Here is a 13009-nt window from a genome sequence, read left to right as displayed (position 1 = left end):
TAAAAGAAAATTATTAGTGTACTAACTAGTATTTTCAGTTTAGGTTTATAAAAACATAAACTAAATTATAAGAGGAATAAATTGGTCCACATAATAAGAAGCCCACTGATAGGCCGCTATTGGGCCTGGCTAGATACAGATGTTCAAAAATGTCATTGACACTTTTTTCCATTTCTCTCAGATTTGCTTTTCTGTATTGGCTTTATTCTCATATGGGATCTTGACATGATAGTATTTACAATTTACAGTTACAAAGGAAAAGGAAAGATCGTTCCCTATAGTTCTGGTAACAACCTCAGAAGGATTCTTGTTTGGCAAATCTGTCAGGCCAGAGAGAAGGAGCAGCCTGGGGAACATGAAATGGATCCCTTTTGGGGATAGTATGATAAATTAGCCCTGCTTTAAAACCCCTGGGCTAGGCAGGATTCCTATGGAATGACTGTGAGGTCCTTGAAGAAAGGAAGACAGACTTGGAAGACAAGACAAATCAGCTACAATTACAACTTATTACTATAATGATTATTTTAGTAATAAGTAAACTCACTTTCAAGTCTCCCATTGAACCTTTCTTCCAGCATTTTATTTTCTATTATTTTTTTCTGAACTGTATTTTCTCCAAGATTCTCTTCTACTTTGCAGCTTATACTGGTTTATTATAAACATCAAGATTACTTTTATCTAACTAGGTAAATGATACGAGAATTTACACCCAAAAAAGTTCATGCTTTACAAATTTGCTCAAGGTTATCTAAAAAATACAAGGGAGATCTAAGTCTACTTGGAAGGACTTTTAGGTAGTAATAATCATGAAAAGACTACATTTATTCAAGTGAGTATTGGAAATAAATATTTCTTTTAACACTTAAAGTTGGGATAAAAGTGATTGTTCGTAATTCAAAACAAAGGTGGACAGAAGTTAAAAGCATGGGTAAAAGCCTTCTTTCTTGTTTGTGACCTCACTCTCCTAGGTACATCTGCCAAAAAGGGATGCTTCAGTTTAGAAGTAGAGCAGGCAGTTTAAATGTTAAAGATTTCATAGCACTTTTCATGTGAAAGAAAGTATTTTTCTTATTTCCTTCCTTAGCCAACAGAATCTCATTTAAGAATTAAGAGCAGAGCCTATTTTTTAGGGCTATTTATGGATATTATCAGCTAAGGCAGTATTTGTTGTATCCACATGAAAAACAAATGATGGAAGAATGTAATTTTATGATCTTGGTGTTGTGATGGCATTTTAATAAAAGACACAAATGTAATGTTTAATGCTGTAATTTAAAAGAAAAAGAGATTTATTCTTTAGCTTTAATTTTAAAATAGTTTTAGATTTATAGAAAAATGCTAACATAATGCAGAGGGTTCCCATATATCCTACATCCTGTACTACCTATTATTATTATCATACATTTAGAATAGGATATTTATCACAATTAATGAACCCATAATGATACATTATTATTAACTAAATTTCATACTTTATTCAGATTTTTTTTCTTTTTAATAATATACCCCCTTTTTTTTTTCCTGTTCCAGGATCCCATCTGGGTAACCACATTACATTTAGTTATCTTCTCTCCTTAGGCTCTCTTGACTGTGACAGTTTCCCAGATGTCCCTTGTTTTTGATGATCAGCACAATGTCATACATCAAATGTATTTCAACTTAAAAAAGATGTTTGAGGAGCAATGGACAAGCATTTTGTAGAATGCCCCTCAACTGGGGTTTATCTGATGTTTTTCTCATGATTAGCCAGCATTATGGCTTTTGAGGAGGATGACCGTAGAAGTAAAATATCTAGATTTTTCTTGTAGTAAGAATGAGAGTGATAATATCTGATTGTCTTCAAATGTTGCAGCTAAAAAAGAACTCATGACTTTTTAAAGTGAATTCTACGGCACTGACATGACCTGTATTAGGATTGCTTCAGTAGACATAGAGATGTGTATACCTAACAGAATTATAGCTCTTCTCAGATATATAGTTCACAAGTTTTATTCTCATAATAGATAGTTGACTCTTTGGCTGAACACTAATTTACTAATTCACATGTTTTCTTGAGAACATGTCTTATTTTGATTAATTTTCATACATGTGAAGAAAAGTAATGGCAGGAAAATGTTTTCTTATTGGAAGGGGATTACTTAATTGAATATTAAATAAAAGCTGTCGAAGGCAATATCACATAGAAAAAAGTAAAATCATCATCAATATTCTATATAAAGTATTTATAACATTATTGGATAATTTAGAATAATGTCTCATAAAAACAACTACTTTTTTTTTCTATTGTTGTCATATCCATTTTTATAAAGAATGTTGTTTAGATATCTAAAGTCTGATTATTCACAATTAACCTTTTTTTAAAGTCAAGTATATCTTACTAATGTGCTTTTCCAAGCAATGCCATACTATTCTGCCCAAAATTCAGTGTAGATCCCAATTTAAGAAAAGCAAAGTAAACATTTTAATAAAGTAAGATATTATTTTCTAAATCTAAATGGAAAAGAAAGCCTTTACCCTATGCTTTTATAGAAAAGCATGATTAGGTTCATGTTATTTTTGCTTTTAAAAAACTTTCTTAGAAATAATTTACTAAATGAATTATTTTTATTTGGGGAATCAAAATTGCTCCAAACTACAAACCAATTGAATCCTATAATCTTGAAAGAATTCAAATTTCTAAACCTTAAGTTGAAAGTACTTATTCGAATTACAGATAATCAAAAGTGAACCTTTGTTGACATAACTATGAGTCATTTGTAGCAGAATAAAATATCTTCAAAAAAAGAGAAAGAAACTTTAGGTCACTATTTTAAAAGTAAAATTATATATTATATTTCTGGGTAAAGATGATGGAATAAAACCATTTTCAACTATCTTCCATGATATCATCCCCAATGAAGAAAACAAATAAAGCAGAAATAGAGAAAAGGAAATGTTTGCGGTGAACCAATGGAACAACAATAACCTTCAATCATAAGGTTTCAAGTACAGTCAATTCTCATTATTTGTGGTAGTTATGTTCTATAAAATCACTTCAAAAACTAATGCTAAACCATTGCTTCTAGGAAAAACACAGGTTTCATCATCAATCAATACATATCTTTGTTTCATGTAAGTTTCCATGTAAAGCCATATATATATATATATATATATATATATATATATATACACACACATATACATACACACACACGCACACACACATATATGATGAAACCTGTGTTTTTCCTAGAAGCAATGGTTTAGCATTAGTTTTCCAGTGATTATATATATATATATATTTTTTTTTTTTGATTCAGTAACATTGAACTCACAGCCAATAGCACTATAACTCATGCCTGAATTAAGCTTATCTAATATGTGTATTTTCCTCATAAGGTATACCATAGGAACACAAGATAACACTTAAATACTATGCTTGGGGTCATTTAAAAGAGTACAGTTATCAACAGAAAGCACAAAAATGTGGCATTAAAGAAACTTCAAAAAGGACACCTGTTTACAGTATATAAGAGCTGGAACAAGGGTGAGTGTTGCCTTGTTTGACTTCAGCTAGAAACATTCACATTGGACAAAACTCAAAATTTTCATCACTCTGCACATATCTGTGAACGACCATGAAAGTACTATGCATATTAAACACAACTCAACTAATTAGTGTGAAAAGAGGACAGGCAAGAGTTTCTCTCCTTAATATCAGTTTTTACAACAACAACAACAAAATTACTACTTGAATTACTTTAAGCAAGAAAAGTGTCGGAAGTGTTTATCAAAATTTAAACTACCTCATAATTTACATTTAGTTTCCATAAAACACTTTTAACAATCATAGATTCATGGGAACCATGCACTCAAACTTTTTTTCTAAAATATGATAGTAATTATATTTTTTCTATTCTTTATGCAGCTTGATTTTGCTTTTATTTAAAAACAAGAATAAATGAGCATATGGGAGTAAGGGTTTTTTTTTGCAAATTTGTTTAATATGCATATTTAAATTTAGAATTAAGAGAAAATTTAGATACATGCCATGGTGCCAGCATCCATTACATAGATTACAAGACATACAAACAGAAGGGCACATAACCATGTGTTCTACAAACAAGAAATGAGCTATCAAGCCATGAAAAGACATGGAAGAAACTTAAATGCATATTGCTAAGTGAAAGGAGCCAATTTTAAAAAGAGTCTACATACTGTATTATTACAACTCCATAATATTCTAGAAAAAAACAAATCTATGTAGATAATAAAAAGATCAGTGGTTTCTAGGAGTTGGGGGTGGAGAGGGATGAATAGGTAGAGCTCAGGAGATTTTTAGGATGGTAAATATAGTCTGTATGATACCCTAGTAAGAGATGCATGTCATTTTACATTTTCCTAATCCTATAGAATGTACTATTCCAAGAATGAAACCCACAGTAAAAAACTATATGGACTTTGAATGATTATTATGTGTCAATGTAAGTTTATCAGTTGCAACAAATATACCACTCAGGTGGGAGATGTTGATAATGGGGGAAGCCATACATGTGTGGAAGCAAGGGATATAGAGTAATCTCTGTACGTTTCCTTCAGTTGTGCTGTGAACCTGAAACTTTTTTAAAAAACTCTATTAAAGAAACTATTAATTAGTATTTTTAGAAAAATTTGAGAAGAATCTTCGTCAAGGTAAGGAACAATCAGAGAACAAGACAGGCTTCTTAGAATATTGGTAACTTGCCAAGTAAAAATAAAAGATAGAAATGAAAAGAGATAAAATATAAGAGAAACAGGAAAGACTTAAAACAACAGAAGTTTATACAAATAAAAATATATATTTGTATACAAATCACTAACATAAGGATAGGAACTCTCTAGATTTCTCAAAGTGAGATGTAAGCAGAAACCATTGTTGGTAAGGAAACACCAAAGCTTGCTTTCAATTTGAGTATGCTAAAGAAATCGTGGATAACTTGAACTTGTGAACTAGGTACTATGGTAAAAATTTAAAATCTAGGACCTGTCCATGATGAGTAATCCAATGGAAATTTCCTGCATGAAAATGTAATTACAAACTAGGGATGTGTAACAAACCTTGTTGTGGGAAGGGAGCCAGAAGGAAACCTACCCAGTTTACCTTAGACATTGGGTAGAAGTTCAAAAAAAACAAACCCCATTTGACGATTCTGGAAAGAAGTATCAGATTCAAACAGCTTTTGGTTTGATTTCAGCCATGAAATGTTTTAAAAGTTTAATTTAATTTAAATTGCTTTAAATTGGTAGGCCACCCAATGCACAGACAAAAGTAAGCTATTTACAAAAGAAATACAAAAATTTTGAACATAAATGAATGTGAAAAATAAGAAAATACAAACAAAAGGAAGATTTAGATTTATCATTGTCAACTAAAATAGACTTCAAGTCATTATTAAAGTTGTAATGGCTACTTGATACGTAGTAAATATTTCAATTCTAAATTTGTGTGGATCTACTAATTTAAGCAAAAACATTAAAACAGCAACATGGAGAACTTGAAAAAAAAGAAACCAATATTTTACAAGATTTTAACACAATCATTTCAATAGGTAATAAATCTGACAAAATATAAATACATAATATTTAATACAATTAAATTTAAAACACATCTTGGGAAAATATTAAAAGATAATAGAAATCTTCTAAATATTTCCAAAACTTACAGATCAAAAATATATTAGAAGATAATCTTATAAGTAAATGATAATGAAAACACTCTAAATCAAACTTTGAAAGTTGCAAGTGGAGCTGAGAAATGACAGCCTTGAATGCTTACACTAGAAAACCAGACAAGATGAAAATTAAAGAACTAATGATCAAATTAAAATAGTTATCAAGAAACAGCAAAATAAATATAAAAACAAACAAACAACTAAGGCAATAAACACCGAACAAAGTCAAAAGTTGATTGTTTAGAAAGACTAAAACATTTGATACAACTCTAGTGAGATTTAGCAAGGGAAAAAAGGAAATAAATCAACAATATTAAGATTTCCTTTCAATGACAAATGGGAAGCCACACAAACTAAACAGATACTAAGTAAAAACAGACAAAACATTTTTACAATCGATCTTTGGTGCTAGCCAACTTTTGGAAATCCACTTTCTTTTTGTTCTAGTGTGAATCAGTGGTGCCTTCACCTCTAGCCCATGTGCTGTCTAGTATTGCCCATGACTTAGTTTCATTCTGTCAATATTCATCCTGCTATAGTATTTTCTATAAAAATATAGCATACTATAAATAGCAAAAAGAACACCACTTATCTTGGTCTCTAAATCTTGATCCTAAGTATCAACAATTCACTACAAACTAAGCAAAGGGAATCATTCAAAAGTGGTGAGAGGAATAAAGTATTTCACTGTGTAATGAAGACTCAGTTGTTTTGATATATCCTTTCTGCTGAGAACATCTAGAAAAGCTGGAAAATTTATAAAACAAAAACACGTGTTGAAAGACATTGCTGATCTCCAAAGAAATAGAGGATCTGTGGAAAACATCCCAAGGACAAGAGAATCTCTATGGAGATAATCCCAGATTTTGTGTTGAATTTCCCATAGAGACATTTGCTACTATTTATTTAATGCAGGTGAGAAAATCACTGAGAAACAGTGATTTCAGATTCCTAGAGATTGGTAAACAACAGTGGAATTCAGATCCTGCCCAAAGGAGGGGCTCTAAAAAAACACCCAGAAAGGCTACAAAACTGGAGACAAAACCCTGCTGCAAAAGGAAGCTAACAAATATACATTTTTAGGGAAAGCCTCATCATATAGATCCTCAGATTATTTCCACATTATTTCAAATGTGATGTGCAGTACTAAATAAACATGAAGACATATAAGAGAAAAATTTACAGTCAACAAGAGAGAATGAGTGAACAGGAAGATAATAGCAAAAGAAAATATCCAGAAGGTAGCTAAAGGAGCAAATGGAAGGCAATTACAGAAAAGAACATATAAGACATGTACATCAGCAACAAAATCCAGATTGGTCAATTCTCAGACATATGCTAGTAGAATTATTAAACATAAAAGATAAAAACTCCTCTGGACATCCAGGTGAGAAGCAGGTCATTTACAAAGGGAAAAAACATCAAATTTAAATCTGACTTCTTGACAGCAATATATAAAGCAAAGCAATAGAGTCACAACATTTTCAAAAAATGCATGAAAATAAACTGGTAATCAAGCAGTTTATATCTTGCCAATGTGTCCTTCAAGTGCAACCTAAAGAAAAACATTGTTATACATGCCAGACCATAAAGAATGTTCTCTTCATAAACTCTTACGAATCTACTACACTCATGTAACTAGAGAATAAGCTTTCTACAAACCACTGATGAAAGGAGAAACTTCAAGAAGATGATTGGTAGTGGACAGTAAATGGATTTAATGGTTAATATAGATCAAGAACAAAGTTGGAGGTAAGAATTAATGGCTGAAATATAAATGTTATTTGTTCCATCAAATAGATATAATAGAATTTTAAAAATTCTATTATATGTAGAATGAAATGTAGAATAAGCACATTGTTTACTATATAGATAACACGTGTGTGGAAAGAAGTAATATTTAAAGCTTACAAATCAAAGACATGGCTAAATAAGAAAAAGAAGGATAATTGCATTATATTAGAATATTAGTTTAAAGGTAACCACTAGGAAAAACTCTAAACCTTCTTACGTCTGGGGGGGGGGGGAAACCCTCAACTGAGGAGACCATAAGGTAAAATGCCACATATAAAATACACTACACAGTGAACATAATATGAAATAATTTAACAGACTGAGTCTAAGTATATGAGTCATATCAGTCATCCCAATAAAAACAAATAGGCTAGACTCACCTATTAATGGAAATTATTTGTAGAGTGGCTCATAGGAAAAACCCAAGTCTATTCTGAAATCAAAAGATATTAACTATTTTTTAAATTATTTTATTTTTTTTAAATTTTTAATATATTTTATTAATTAATTAATTTATTTTTGTTACAGATGTTTCTCCTTTTTCTCCCATAGACACCCTCTTACCCCTCCCTCCCGGCCCTGTCTCCAGCTTTGTTGTCCATGTCCATTGGTTATGCATACATGCATATAAGTTCTGTGGTTCATCTCTCCACTGCCAACCCCTCTTCTGGGGATTGTCAGTCTGTACCCTACTTCCACGTCTCTGGGACTACCCTGTTCTTCAGACTGTTATGTTCATTATATTCCACAAATAAATGAGATCATATGATACTTGTCTTTCTCTGTTTGGCTTGTTTAGCTTAGGATGATACTTTCCAGGTCCTTCCATGTCGTCTCAAAGGATAAGAGATCTTTCTTTCTTACAGCTGCATAGTACTCCATTGTGTATATGTACCACTGCTTTTTTATCCATTCATCTACTGATGGACATTTGGGCTGTTTCTAGATCTTAACTATTGTAAATAGTGCTGCTATGAACATGGGGGTACATATATTAAAATATATTAACTTTTAAAAGGTGATTCAGAAAGGCAAAATATGAGGGGATAAGATAAAGTATGTCAAGAGACTGCAAAACGTAAGAAGTTAATGGTTGCAATTTTAATATTTGGCAAGGGAGAATTCAGGTCAAAAACATTCACATAAAGAAAATAACATAATTCTAAAGTCAAACTCACAATGTAGACATCACAGCTATGAATACCTATGTACTAAATAATATACCTACATAAAGCAGATATTACATGAGGGCTAGGAACAGTAGGTAGAAACCCACTAATATAGATGAGTTCTGTCTGGCCGGTGTGGCTCACTAGTTGAGCATCGACCCATGCACCAAGAGGTCACCGGTTTGATTCCCAGTCAGAACACATGCCCAGGATGTGGGCCTGATCCCCAGTGTGGGGCATGCAGGAGGCGGCCAATCGATGTTCTCTCTCATTGATGTTTCTCTCTCTCTCTCTCTCTCTCACTTCCTCTCTCTCTAAAATCAATAAAGAAAAAATGTTTTAAATCACTAGAGATATAGAACTAAACACAATAATTATTAGTCTTTCTAATGAAATATGTATTAAATGTTGCACCCCAGTAATTGAGGATACATATTGTTCTCAAGTGCATTTAGCACATTCATTAGATTAATTATGTCAAAGAAATTCTAATATGTGTAAATAATACAACAAACATACTTGGTTCACTATTCAATATGTTAGAAATCAATATTTTTTAAAAGACTATTCTATTTGTAAATGCAAAAAGTTAATTCTGCATTTTAAATTCTACTTGATACAATTAAAATAGTGATAGAATAGTCACACCCTTAAATATCCATATCAATACAAAAATATGAAAATACATGCATTAAATATCTCACTCAAAAAGCTAAAAAGCAAAACAAAATAAAGTGAAAGAGAGAAAAAAACGAAATAATCAGGATTGCATCAGAAATTAATGCATTAGGAAACAGAAAAGTACTATAACTACATATAAATGAGTCTTATTTCTATTGAAAATATAATTAAATAGATATTTTCAGCAAAATTAACCAAGAAAAAAGTACAATTCACCATAAGTCTGATATAACCATTGAAGCAGAGGAAAGCATTTGCAAAACTCTGCAAGTAAACTTAAAAACCTCAGTGAAATGAATGATTTATTCGGAAGCATAATTTAATAATATGTATTCCTGTAGAAAAGTCAAAATCGCCAAACCAGTTTCTATTGAAGACATCGAGGAGATTATCAAAGAACTCCCCTCTGAAAAATAGAGGAGTAGATTCAAATTGGTTGGAAATCCTCCTACACTCTCAAAGAACAGATGTTGCTAACTTTACCTAAACTCCTACAGAGCATTGAAAAAGAAGGAACAGTTCCAGATGTTAATTTTTTAATTTTTTTATTGTGGTAAGAACACAATATGAGGTCTACCTTCTTAACAAACCTGTATATGCACAGTACAGTAGTGAACTATAGGCAGTATGTTGTACATAAGATCTCTAGAACTTGCTCCACTTGTTTGACACTTCATACCTTTTAAATTTTTTTCTTCACTGATTTGAGAGTGAGAGGAAAGGAGAGGGAGAGAGAGAGACAGAGACATCAATGAGAGAAAACATCAATTGGCCACCTCCTGCATGCCCCCCACTAGGGCTGGGGCCCACAACCTGGGTATGTGCCCTGACCAGCTGCGACTTCTTGGTGCATGGGTCGACGCTCAATCACTGAGCCACACTAGCGAGGCAACACTTCATACCTTTTAAACAGCAACTTCCAATCTCCCCCGCCCCTGGCAGCCACTATTATACTTTCTGCCTCTATGTGTTTGATTACCTTAGATATTTCTTATGAATGGAATTGAGTAGTATTCGTTCTTCTGTGACTGGCTTATTTTACCTTAAAAAAATACAGAAACCATACAAATACTAGAATTCAACATGTGTTCATGTCCTTATAACTAGAAATATGTCAAATGTTTTCTGAACCACAATTTAAAATCCAACACCAAAAAATAAAACCTTGAAAAATTCAACCACATAAAGATAATAATAAAAAATAAAGCACAGGACAAGACACCATGAAAAAAGTTAAAGGCAAATGACAAACAGGGAGGAAATATTTGCAACCTACAGGCAAAGGGCTAATTTCTAGGAGCTCTTAAAAATGGAGAACAAAAAGACTGCAAACACAACAGAAAATTGGGAAAAGACATACATAATTTTCAATATATAATAGTTGGCCCTTAAATATATGAAAAATTAAGGTTCACTCTTGTTAAGAAAAATAAAGTTAAAACCACACTAAAATTCTATTTGTAACCTATAAAAAGTTCTCAAAGTATACTTTCTATTCAGAGTGGTCCAAAGATCAGCAGCAATTAAATCACATGGGAGTTGATGGAAATGCAGAATATCAGGCCCTATCCAAGACATCCTGAATAAGAGGAAGTCAACACATTTAATGTGAGTTGTATTCACTTTAAAATGCATGAAACATGACTCTATGTAAAATCATGCACATCTGAACTTTGCGATAAGAACAAACTTGTTCATAGCAGTGTATAACTGAAAACTGATTTTTTAAAAAAATGTATGTTCATTAATAGATGAATGGACAGATCAATTGTGTATATTCATAAAATAGAATTCTATACAATAATGCCTGTATCAACATGGATGAATACCAAATACACAATAGTGAGAAAGAAGCAAATCAGAGAATATCTGATATGATTTGATTTACATAAAGTTCACAAAATAATGCATTGTTTAAGAATATCTAACAACCTAAATTTCCATCAACAAATGAATGGGTAAATAAAATGTGGTATGCACACACACACACACACACACACACACAGGGGGATAGTATTCAGCCTTAAAAAAAGAAGGAAATTCATGCTGTGGCCGGTTTGGCTCAGCGGTTTGTCAGTCCCCAGACCAATGAGTCACAGGTTCAGTTCTGGTCAAGGGCATGTACCTCGCTTGTGGTTCGTCCCTAGCCCTGGTCAGGGTCATGAGGGAGGCAACTAGTCGATGTGTTCCTCTCATGTCAATGTTTCTCTCTCTCTCCCTCTCCTTCCCTCCTACTCTATCTGAAGATAAAGAGAAAAATGTCTTCGGGTGAGAATTAAAAAAAAAGAAGGAAATCCTGCCATTAGCTTCATGGATAAACCTGGAGGATATTATGCTAAGTTAAATAAGCCAGACACAGAAAAACAAATACTGTATGATATCACTTATATGAAGTATCTAAAATAGTCAGATCCATAGAATCAGAGAGTAGAATGGTGGTTGCCAGTGGGGGGAGGTGGAGGCAATGTGGAAATGTTGGTTAAATTGTACAAAGTTTCAGTTATACAGGATGAATAAATTCTAGAGCTCTAACGTACAACATGATGACTATAGTTAACAATAAATAATACTGCACTGTATATGTAACATTTGCTAAGAGGTTAAATCTTAAATATTCTCACCACACACAAAGAAAATGATAACTATGTGAAATGGTGGATATGTTAATTAGCTTGATTGTGATTATTTCACAATGTAAGTGTTTATGGCAACATCAAGTTGTAAACCTTAAATATATACAACTTACTTCTGTCAATTATACTTCAATGAAGCCAAGAAAAAGAATATCTAGACAAGTGGGAAGACTAAAAGAAAAGCAGAAAAACTGTAATGTAAAATTTAGGGTAAATTTCCTCCAGCCATGATGGAGTAATAGGGCTAAAATAATCATTCCACCTTAAACATCTAAAAAAAAAAATGGATGAAATATGTGAAACAAAAGTTTTCTGAAATTTGAAAACTCACAGCACAGGACAGTGATTCCTGAGAGACAGGAAAGAAGTTAGGCGAGCCCTGTGAATGTCCCAGTTTGCTGCCCAGAGTGAGTATCCAGGCTGCAGCTCAGAGAGGTACAAGTGATGTTGAGCCCTGCAATCACCAGAACTTGAGGAGAAATACCGCAGAACCACAGAAGCTAGGAAGGCTAAAATTTGCAAATCAGAGTATCAGAGAAGAGCTCAAAAGAATTGCAGAGGGTTCCACTGGAGTCCACAGCTGTGGGCAGTGCAGAAATGGGAGGAAACTCCCCAAGGCTGAGAAAGAACCGCTGGAAAGCAGCAGACAGAACTATCACTGAAGCTTACAGAGGTCCATGGAGAGTTTGTGTTTCTCAATAATAAAGAGAAAAAATGTTGAGTAATAAAAATCTAGAACACTAAGAGGAATATATTCTCTGCAGTATTTTAAGTTGGATGGTTGATTTCATATATAATGCATTATATATAATATATATTCTTTGTACTTTTTTTTTTAACCCTCACCTGAGGATATTTTTTTATTGATTTTTTTTATTTTTCAGACAGAGTGGAAGGGAGGGAGGGAGGGAGGGAGGGAGGGAGGGAGGGAGGGAGAGAAACATCAATGTGAAAAAGACACATTCATTGGTTCCTTCCTGCACAACTCCGACCAGAGCAGGAAACAAACCACAACCCAGGAACATGCCCTTGACTGAAATCG

This window comes from Molossus molossus, unplaced genomic scaffold, assembly GCF_014108415.1.
Source record: "Molossus molossus isolate mMolMol1 unplaced genomic scaffold, mMolMol1.p scaffold_m16_p_2, whole genome shotgun sequence".
In the NCBI taxonomy this organism is placed as follows: Eukaryota; Metazoa; Chordata; class Mammalia; order Chiroptera; family Molossidae; genus Molossus; species Molossus molossus.
The sequence above is the reverse complement of the archived record's forward strand: the minus strand, read 5'-3'. Positions refer to the sequence as shown.